This window comes from Sorex araneus, chromosome 8 (assembly GCF_027595985.1).
Source record: "Sorex araneus isolate mSorAra2 chromosome 8, mSorAra2.pri, whole genome shotgun sequence".
Classification (NCBI taxonomy): Eukaryota; Metazoa; Chordata; class Mammalia; order Eulipotyphla; family Soricidae; genus Sorex; species Sorex araneus.
The window spans coordinates 45,508,287-45,519,798 of NC_073309.1; positions in this window are offsets into that span (position 1 = coordinate 45,508,287).

An 11,512-nucleotide genomic window follows, 5' to 3' on the forward strand; every position below is an offset into this window, starting at 1 on the left:
GCTTCCCAGCATGATATTTCTCTAAGTGACCTGGCTAGTTCTGTTACAAGTTTATTCTTATCAACCTATCATCTCCCTCCAACACATCCTCCTCAGCCCTAGGGATTCTTCTTGGCCCCATCTCTGATATATCCTCTGCTCTAATACCTGTTTTTCTTGAATTTATCTTTCTATATGTGCTTTACAAAAAGCCTCATCACACCTGCTTTAAATACCTGGTGTCATGCAGTTTCTCTGTTCCCTTCTCTCTTTTTTTTCTTTTTTGGGTCACACCTGACAATGCACAGGGGTTACTCCTGACTTTGCACTCAGGAATTACTCCTGGCGGTGCTCAGGGGACCATATGGGATGCTGGGAATCGAACTTGGGTCAGCCAAGTGCAAGGTAAACGCCCTACCCGCTGTGCTATTGCTCCAGCCCCTGTTCCCTTCTTTTCTATTTAATACTCAGCTTTCTTCAAGCTCATTCCTTGGCCTCAGATCTAATGTCACCTGCCACTCTGTCATTGTTTCTGTCTTTCTGTCTCTCTGTGTATCTGTCTCTATGTCTCTGTCTCCCTATATATAATATGTATGTGTTTATATAAGTTATATATCCAACAATACCATTAAGTCCACTCTCCCCATCTGTCCTATCCCCTTGTCTCTCCCCATCTTTGTTCCTCTCAGTCTCATTATTTCTCACCGTATTTATACCTCTGCCTATCTGGGGTGGCGCAATAGTGCAGCAGGTCAGATACTTGCAGGCCACTGACCTTGGTTCTAATCCACAGCATCCCCTGTGGTCCCAGAAGTCCAGAGCAACACCAGAAGTGTTGTACAGAGTACAACAAGTACTGAGTACAGAGCCAGAGTAACCCCTGGGCATTGCTGGGTGTGGCCCCAAAGCAAAATCCAAAAGGCGCGACATGCCCTCAGCCCAGATGAGATCTGGAGCAGCCGTGCATGACACGGCCCCTCTGCTCCTTAAAGACTATGATCCGGGAGGTCTACTAACCCATTTCGGCACCCAGAGACTTATAGAAATGCATCTAGACTGTGAGCTGAGCTACGACCCCATGCCGCCTGGGGAGGGGGAAGGATTTTCTCTCCCAACACTTTCTTTCTATGGGGATGATAGCAGCGACAGCAGCAGCAGTGCCCACGTGGCGTCTGCCATTTTCTCGGACTTACAACCCAGAAGTACTTGCTTGTCGTGACGTGGTGTGCAAGAGATCATGGAATGGAGGTGTTACCGGCACGCCCTCGGCCCAGATGAGATCCAGAGCAGCCGCGCATGACACGGCCCCTCTGCTCCTTAAAGACTATGATCCAGGAGATCTACTAACCCATTTTGGCACCCAGAGACTTATAGAAATGCATCTAGACTGTAAATTGAGCTAAAACAACAGAAATCCAAAACCGCGCGGCCCTAACAGTTCCTATAATCTTCATTCTCAGCAATGGAAAACAAACCATCAACTGATGTCTTTTCAGCAGGTTTGACTGTTGGGGGGAAATTCCAAATAATAATAATCAGTTCTCTGTTGAAATATTGAATGTATCCAAAGTATAGAGAGAATAAAGTGAAGATCATTGGCCACTCAGGTGCAGGGGGGGAAGCGGTGGGAGACGGGTATATTGGGGTTCTTGGTGGGGAAACGGGTGCACTGGTGAAGGGATAGGGGTTTGATCATTATATGACTGGGACTTAAACCTGAAAGCTTTTGTAATTTTTGTCATGGTGATTCAATAAAATGAAATTTTTTAAAAAATGGGGCTGGAGCGATAGCACAGCGGGTAGGGCGTTTGCCTTGCACGCGGCCAACCTGGGTTCGAATCCCAGCATCCCATATGGTCCCCTGAGCACTGCCAGGGGTGATTCTTGAGTGCAGAGCCAGGAGTAACCCCTGTGCATTGCCGGGTGTGACCCAAAGAGCAAATAAATAAATAAATAAATAAATAAATTTATTAAAAAAGTGCGACAGTTTCCAGTTCCCCATCCCACTGGTTCCTCACCTTCACTCAGTATGAAATGAGGACGGCAGCCACAGCTTGGGAAATTCAGGCGTCCATATCACAGACAACACAAATGGAAATCAAATCTAGAGACTTCTTTAGTGCCCTTTCTCTCTCTCAAAGAATGAGATGATTGGACACTGCAGTTTTCTTTTTATAGCTCCTAGGTGCCTGCCCAAAGGCCCTTCAGACTTAATAGTCCAAACTAAAGGTAATATCACTGGGATGGGGTGAAATTTGATGTTATCCTCACATTTGGGGGCATGGGGAGTTAAGAAGAAAGGAAGGAAGGAAGGAAGGAAGGAAGGAAGGAAGGAAGGAAGGAAGGAAGGAAGGAAGGAAGGAAGGAAGGAAGGAAGGAAGGAAGGAAGGAAGGAAGGAAGGAAGGAGGGAGAGAGGGAGGAAGGAAGGAAGGAAGGAAGGAAGGAAGGAAGGAAGGAAGGAAGGAAGGAAGGAAGGAAGGAAGGAAGGAAGGAGGGAGAGAGGGAGGAAGGAAGGAAGGAAGGAAGGAAGGAAGGAAGGAAGGAAGGAAGGAAGGAAGGAAGGAAGGAAGGAAGGAAGGAAGGAAGGAAGGAAGGAAGGAGGGGGAGGGGGAAGGGATTGAATGAGGGAGGAAGGAAGGAGAAAGAGAGAATGTCCACTCTAATTAGCCATGTCTAAGTGTACTAGTTGCTTCACATTCTTGTAACAGTACTTATTATTTAAGTCATTCTCAAAAGATTGTAGTCATGTTGTAAGTTTCCTTTGAACTTTCATAATGACCAGTGATACTAAGCATCATTTCAGATGGTGATTTCTCATATATACTTCACTTAAGGTGTAGTGTCTAGTCAAATTCTTGGTCCCTTATTTTAGTGGGTTCTGATTTTCCTGCTTAATGATTTTGGAAAATTCTTTATTCTGGATTCTATTCTCTTTTTGACAGATGTGTCTATTGAAAACATTTTCTTCGTGTTTATGGAGTGTACTCTCTTCATCTACCCAATTTTTTTGAGGAGAAAGATTTTATGTTCTCAGGTGAGGTAATTCAATTTATTTTTCTAAAGTATGACTTATGGATACATGTGATTGATGGATTATACTTTTAAAGTATCTACAAAACGTTTCTCCAAGCTCATGAAGATATTAGCCTATGTTTTCTAGAAGTATCACAGTTTAAGAGCTCTCATTTCAGGGCTGGAGCGATAGCACAGCAGGTAGGGCTTTTGCCTTGCATGCAGCCGACCCGGGTTCCATTCCCAGCATCTCAGATGGTTCCCTGAGCACCGCCAGGAGTAATTTCTGAGTGCATGAGCCAGGAGTAACTCCTGTGCATCGCCAGGTGTAACCCAAAAATAAAAAAAATCTCTCATTTCAGTCTATAGTCCCAATTTTGTTGTTGTTGATGATGTTGTTGTTTGGCCACACAGACTGTGTTCGGGGCTTACTCCTCGCTCTGCTCTCAGGGATCACTCCTGGCAAGCTCAGGGTCCAATATGGAATGCCGGGAATGGAAACCAGGTTGGTCACATTCAAGGCAAATACCCAACCCACTGTTATATAGTTTCAGTCACCGATAGCCCAATTTTTAGTCTATTTGGCATACGGTGGTAGGTAAAAAATTTTTGTCAGACTTCTTCTTAAAAATATTATTGAAATAACTTTGCATCTGCATCAAAAATCAGGTGCCCACCAGCAGCTCCTTGCAGAAATGTCTCTAGACTGTGAACTAAGCTACGGCTCCATGTCGCCCTGGGAGGAGAAAGGTTTTTCTCTCTCGGCTTTTCCTTTCCTTGGCAGCGGCATGGCAACTGCCATCTTATAAGGCCCACTGAAAAGAAGTACGAGCTTGCAATGATGTAATTTCTAGCAGAAATTTCTCTGGACTTAGTTACTAAAATACCAGAAATCCAAAACTGCGTGGCAGCTCATATGCTCTTCATTCTCAGCAATGGAAAACAAATTTTCAAATGCTGCCTCTTCAGCAGGTCTGATTGTTAGGGGGAAATTCCAAATAATAATAGTGAGTTTCCTGTTGAAATATTGAATGTAATCAAAGTAAAGAGAAAGTAAAGTGAAAATCATCAGCCACACAGGTGGAGGGTAGGGGTGGGATGGAAGGTATACTGGGATTCTTGGTGGTGGAACATGTGCACTGATGAAGGGATGGGTTCGATCATTGTTTGACTGAGACTTAAGCCTGAAAGCTTTGTAACTTTTCATATGGCGATTCAATAAAAGAAAAAAATTTTTAATCACACCTTAAGGCTACACGTTTGTGCGCCCACTCTACTGCTGATTGACCACAATCCAGAGGCCAGCTAGACTACTTTTGGTACCAGCAACTTCTTGCAGCAATGTCTCTAGACCGTGAACTAAGCCACAGCCCCATGCTGCCCCAGGAAGGGAAATGATGCAATTTCTAACATAAATCTCCCTGGACTTAATTACTAAAATACTAAAATACAGAAATCCTAAAACACGCAGCCACTATTGCAGCCGCGCGACTTCATATCTCTTCATTCTCAGCAATGGAAAACTAATTATCAAATGCTTCCTTGTCAGCAGGGCTGTTTTTTGGGGGGAAACTCCAATAACAATAATGAGTTTTGTGTTGAAGTATGGAATGTAATCAAGGTAAAGAGAAAATGAAGTGAAATTTATCAGCTAAGCAGGCGGGGGAGGGGAGGCGGAGGGGTGGGAAATATACTGGGGTTTTTGGTGGTAGAATATGAGCACTGGTGAAGGGACGGGTGTTCGAGCATTGTATAACTGAGACATAAGCCTGAAAACTTTGTAACTTTCACGTGGTGATTCAATAAAATAAATAAATTACCAAAAAAATCACACCTTAAAAATTACTCCCCGAGGGGCTGGAGTGATAGCACAGCGGGTAGGGCATTTGCCTTGCACGCGGCCAACCCGGGTTCAAATCCCAGCATCCCATATGGTCCCCTGAGCACCGCCAGGGGTGATTCCTGAGTGCATGAGCCAGGAGTGACCCCTGTGCATTGCTGGGTGTGACCCAAAAAGCAAAAAAAAAAAAAAAAGAAAGAAATTACTCCCCAAAATTAAAATGAAATAAATTAAAATAAATAGAAAAAAATTTTCTCAGATATTCTCAGTTTGATGAAACAATGCATGTCTTAGGAGGAAAAACAAAACAAAAAATCAATTAGTAACCAAAATACAGTTGTATTTTTATTCTACCAAAGTTTAAGAGGTAGGGCTGGGGAATCTCTGCAGCTAAGTTTGGTGAGTGAGGCAAACCCTAATAGCTACACGTCCAATCTCATTTCCCTATACTCCAAGACTTTTGAATACAATCAAAGACAACAAATGATATCTTTGTATTTAGTGAATTTAAAAAGCCAATTAATATACTTCTGAAAATAGAATGGTTTCGCAGAAATTAAGAAGATAGCAGGACAACTTATTTTTACTTTAGTCCTTGTACCAACTGCAAATTTACTTAATAACCATACTGCCACCTATCTAATAAAAGAAGTATTAGGACATTATATATTTATGCACTCAGCTTTTTCTGGAAAGCACCCATAAGAAAGTATATTAATGAATAAGATATCATTAAAAAAGCAACTTCCAAGAAGCTTATTAGAGTTCACATGTATTACATAAAGTCAATTTTCTTACTTTCTAAACACTGTAACTAGAGTTATCATTGGCATATTTGATATTCCAACGATGGTCCAAAGGCATAGTGACATTCAGTAACTTTCAATAAATAAATAAAAAGAACTTTTAATCTGACAATATGACTTACAGAAGTCTTAATAAAATCACTGTATTCTCTGGGTATTCTAACAATTTGAGACATTTTAAATGTTACTAAAAGGCATTAAAATAAATTTATAATGTGATATACTAAACTGATTAAAGATGTGCTTGAAATTATTTATATACATGATAACCTCTCAGTATTTGTATTGCAGACCATAATGCCAAAAGTAGAGAGACAGTTTGGGGGGAAATTGTCTGCCATGGAGGCTGGAGGAGGGTTGGAAAGCGGGGGTATACTGGGGACATTGGTGGTGGAGAATGTGTAGTGATGGAGGGATGGGTGTTTGATCATTACATGATTGAAACTCAAACATGGAAGCCTGTAACTATCTCATGACTATTCAATAATAAAAAATAAAAAACTTTTTTTAAAAAGAAATTATTTATATAATAAAGGAATGTGCCCATCCACAAAAAAATAAAAATCAGGTGCCTATATTCATGACTCAAGTTTGGACTCTCCTATTTATTCCTTGTGATCTTCACCCCAATACCAAACTATTTTTGATTAATGGAAGATTTTCATTTCCTCACATCTGATATTGTTTTCCTCCCAACACTTTCTTCCTTTAGAAATGTGTGCCTTGGGGCTGGAGCAATAGCACAGCGGGTAGGGCATTTGCCTTGCACACAGCCAACCCGGGTTCGAATCCCAGCATCCCATATGGTCCCCTGAGCACTGCCAGGGGTAATTTCTGAGTGCAGAGCCAGGAGTAACCCCTGTGCATTGCCGGGTGTGACCTAAAAAACTAAAAAAAAAAAAGAAATGTGTGCCTTTCGCCACTGACCAACCAAGTGGAAACAGAGATAAACAAATGGGACTATATTAAACTAAGAAGCTTCTGAACCTCAAAAAATACAGTGACCAAAATACAAAGACAATCTACAGAATGATAAAGGATATTCACCCGATATCTATCTCATAAGGGGTTGATATCAAGGTTATATAAGGCACTGGTTGAACTCTACAAGAAGGAAACATCCAACCCCATCAGAAAATGGGACAGTGAAATGAACAGAAACTTTCTCAAGGAAGAAATATGAATGGCCAAAAGGCACATGAAAAAATGCTCTTCATCATTAATCATCAGGGAGATGCAGATCAAAACAACTATGAGATATCACCTCACACCACAGAGACTGGCACACATCCAAAAGAACAAAAGCAACCAGTGTTGGCCTGGATGTGGGGAGAAAGGGACCCTCCTGGTGTTGGGAATGCCGACTAGTTCAGCCCTTTTGGAAAACAGTATGGACGCTTCTCAAAAAATTAGAAATTGAGCTCCCATTTGACCCAGAAATACCACTTCTGGGAATATATCCTGGAGAGGCAAAAAAGTATAGTCGAAATGACATCTGCACTTGTATGTTCATTGCAGCATTGTTTACAATAGCCAGAATTTGGAATAAAACCAGAGTGCCCAAGAACAGATGACTGGTTAAAAAAAAAAACCTTTGGCACATCTACACAATAGAATACTATGCAATGGTTAGAAAAGATGAAGTCATGAACTTTGCATACAAGTGGATCAACATGGAAAGTATCATGCAAAGTGAAATGAGTCAAAAGAAGGACAGACATAGAAAGATTGCACTCATCTGTGGAATATAAAGCAACATAATGGGAGACTAGCACCCAAGAATAGTCAAGATAAGTACCAGGAGGTTTGTTCCATAGCTGAGAAGCCAGCTGCATATGCTGGGGGAGAGGGCAGCCCAAATAGAGAAGGGAACACCAAGTAAAGGGGGTCTGGAGGATCCACTCGGGATGGGAGATGTGGGCTGAAAGTAGACAAAAGTAGACCAAAAAGTAGACCAAACATGATGGCCACTCAATACCTCTATTGCAAACCATAACACCCAAAAGGAGAGAGAGAGAGAGAGAGAGAGAGAGAGAGAGAGAGAGAGCAAAAGAGAATTCCCTGCCACAGAAGCGGGAGTGGGGGTGGTGGGATGGGATGGGGGTGGTGGGAGGGATACTGGGATCATTTGTGGTGGAGAACAGGCACTGGTGGAGGGATGAGTACTCGATCATTGTACAACTGAAATGCAAGCACGAAAGTTTATAAATCTACAACTGTACCTCATGGTGTTTCGCTAATTTAAAAAATAGAAATGTGTGCCTTTGAAGTGTTGTCGCAATTCGGTTTGAATCTTAGAATCAGTTTATCAATTTATCGGGGCTGGAGTGATAGCACAGTGGGTAGGGCGTTTGCCTTGCATGCGGCCACCCCAGGCTTGATTCCCAGTATCCCATATGGTCCCCCGAACACTGCCAGGAGTAATTCCTGAGTGCATGAACCAGGAGTAACCCCTGTGCATCGCCGGGTGTGACCCCAAAAGCCAGAAAAAAAATAGTGAGCAGTTTATCAATTTATCATATATAGCTTTTAGAATTTTATAGGGCTGTACTGAATCCACATGAAATTGACTTTTGAAAGGTGTGTTTGAGCCACATCAGTCTGTGCTCCTAGGTTTACTTCTGTCTCTGTGCTCAGACATCACTCCTGAGGTGCCTCAGGGAGCTGTTGTGCTGGAGATTGAATATGAGTCAATTTCATGCAAGGCAAATGCCCTCCCTACTTTCTATAATGTCTCTGGCCTATAATTGACATAATAATCATAGAATTCTTCTGACTGATGAAGGCAGAGGGCTCTTCATTGATGGGAGTAGATAATGGGATGAAAATAATACTCTCTCCCAAAGGATGTTCACATCCTAATCCCTAGAACCTGTGCCTATCTCAGTCCTCCATAGCAAAAGAGGACTAAGGTTGCCGGTGGAATTCTGATCACTAATCTGATGAAAGTAAGAAAAATTTGAATTATCCAAGAGTATACAATATGATTATTAGTGTCCTTCAAAGTAAGGAGGCAAAGAGATAGAACAGTGGGTAAGGCACTCACCCTAAATGCATCTGACCCAGATTTGACCCCGGGCACCCCATATGATCCCCCAAGACCCACTAGGAGTGATCCCTGAGCACCTAGCCAGAGTAATCCCTGAGCACCACTAGGTTCAGGGGGCTGTGGGATAAGTGGGGGGAAAAGGCAGAGGAAAGTATCAAAGGGGTTACAGTGATAAAGAAGAATAGTAAGAGATTTTATATTGGCTCTAAAAGTAGACAGCGAGCCACAACTAAGAACGTGACTTTTTATAGATGCTACGAGGGAAAATAAATATTCTTCCCTAGAACATCCATAAAGTAATGTGGTTCAGGTGGCTTCTTTATTCTAATCCAGTGAGGCATATGTTGAACTTCTGACTTAGAAAACATTTATAGAAATAAGTGTGTAGGGGACCAGAGAACAGATGGTTGATAGCCAGGCTTTCAGGCGTGGGGCCATGGGTTTACATATGACACTGCCCCATATGTAAGCATAATTCTTTGAGACTGAGACTTTGTATTCCTGGAGAAATCTCACCCAGAGGAATCTCACTAAACAGACCACATCCGGTCAACGTCAAAAAGGTTGCATTGCGGGGCTGGAGTGATAGCACAGCGGGTAGGGCGTTTGCCTTGCACACGGCCAACCCGGGTTCGAATCCCAGCATCCCATATGGTCCCCTGAGCACCGCCAGGGGTAATTCCTGAGTGCAGAGCCAGGAGTAACCCCTGTGCATCGCCAGGTGTGACCCAAAAAGCAAAAAAAAAGCAAAAAAAAAAAAAAAAGGTTGCATTGAGCTAAGAAGAGGCAAAACTGCACTGAGGAGTTCCCAGTAGAGGTGACTACCAGGAAGAGGAATCAATACAATGCAGTGGGTCTCTCTGAGGAAGAGTCACAGAGTAACCAACCAATTCTGGGTTCTTATGAACAGCATGTAAGATAAGCATGTTGACCACCAGACTCTTCTGTGTTCCATCTCTTTTCTTTTTAAAATTTTTTAATTGAATATCCGTGAGGTAGACCATTACAAAGCTGTTCATAATTGGGTTTCAGTAATACAAAGATCCAGCATCCATCCCTCCATCAGTGTACAATTCCCACCACCAATGTCCTATGTTTCCCTCCCACCATCCCCCAACACCCCACCCCACTCCCAGCCTCCCTCTATTGAAGGCACTTTCCTTCTTGCTCTCTCTCCTTTTCCTTTTGTGCATTATGATTTGCAATGCAGCTACTAAGAGGTAATGGTGTTTGTTCAAGGCATTCAGTATTTTTATCGGACAGTAAGGCTGGAGCAGTTTTTCAATTGAGTGGCAACTTTGGAATGTAGATGTGACTGCCAAGGCTTCCAGAAGTACATGGAGGTGGGGGAGAGTTAGCCCAACCCAACTAAGTATGTCTCAGTGAGGTCTGTTCTGAGACGGTGGAGTCAGACCGAGGATATGGTGGCAATTTTGAATTGTGGGAGCAAACAACTGCCCAGGGCTCTGCTTGGGAGAGCACAAGGATGACCTGCCACACTCCTATTTACCCCTGTCTGTTTAGTCTTGCACAGGTCTGTGATTAACTGCGGCTTTTGATCTCTTTCGAGATTTATTTATGGGTCTCTGGAGCAAGGCCAGTAGTAGAGCTTACATAGTGGCACTGGAGTTGGTTCATTTGGGTGACTGCCAGTGCTTCCAGAGTATTGAAAAGTGGAAGGAGATAGCCCATCCCAAATCCAAGAAAGCCTGGACATTTCTGTCGAAAAACCCGTATTCCCAAATTTTCAGCAGATTATATCTCGGTGAGAAATGGTGGAATCAATCAGGCCGAGTATCCTCAGCATCAGGGTACTTGGCACAAGGTACCAGTACCACCAGCACCAGGCTGACCCACCTCCCTCCGATTTACCCCCATGTGTTCAGCCATGGGAGGATCCAAGATTATTTGTGACTTTTGATCTCTTTAGAGATTAATTTATGGGTCTCTGAAATAAGGCCAGTAAATGAGCTTATGTAGCTGAGCTGGAGGTGGTACGTGGCTCCCACATACCTAACTTTTGGCCACTTAATTTCTTGGTAAACTTGGTCCCAAGTTGTTGGGGTCTGGCCAAAGGCACAGCAACAATTTTGGAGTATCAGGAAGTCTGAAAGCACCATCAGGCTGCTGATGCACCCGCCCTGTAGTACAGGTTGATCTGCTGGCAGCAACATACCTCCCCTCTATAATAGCTCTTTCATCTAACACCCATGTAGATGTATCTCTACTGGTTGCAGCAGACTGAGAAATAAGAACCTCCACTTGCTGAACAGCAACCCCAATTGTTGTTTCTCTTCATCTTCATCTTCTCCTCCTCGTCCTCCTCACTCTGTTCATCGTTCACCACTCATTGTTCTTTTCTTTTCCCTTCTTCACTTTCTTCCATACCTTTCCTTCTCTTCTTCTTTTCCCTCTTTCTATTTAGAGACCTGGGTTAACTTTCCATACCCCCACCCCTTCATTCTTTATTCTGGTTGGTTATGTCCTATAAGATCATCTGATTGAAAAAACTAATCATGTATGCAAATAACATATATGGGACCAACACTCAGATCACATAAGCCCTTATATGGATTTATACAATGATCTATCAGAAATCTGACCCCAGCCTCCGCCTTCTGGTTCCTCCCTCCTCGATTCCTCATTAACGAAAGCAAGACATGAGAGTCAGGGGCGGGCCAATTGACCACACTAAAGCAAATCACATTAGTGCCTTGGACTCTATCCATCAGGAGTTAGTTACAGAGAATGAGACAAATACACAAGAAGACAAAAAATACACAAGAACTGTCCAAGGTTCAGGGCGACCTGGCCAGTCCTCAGTG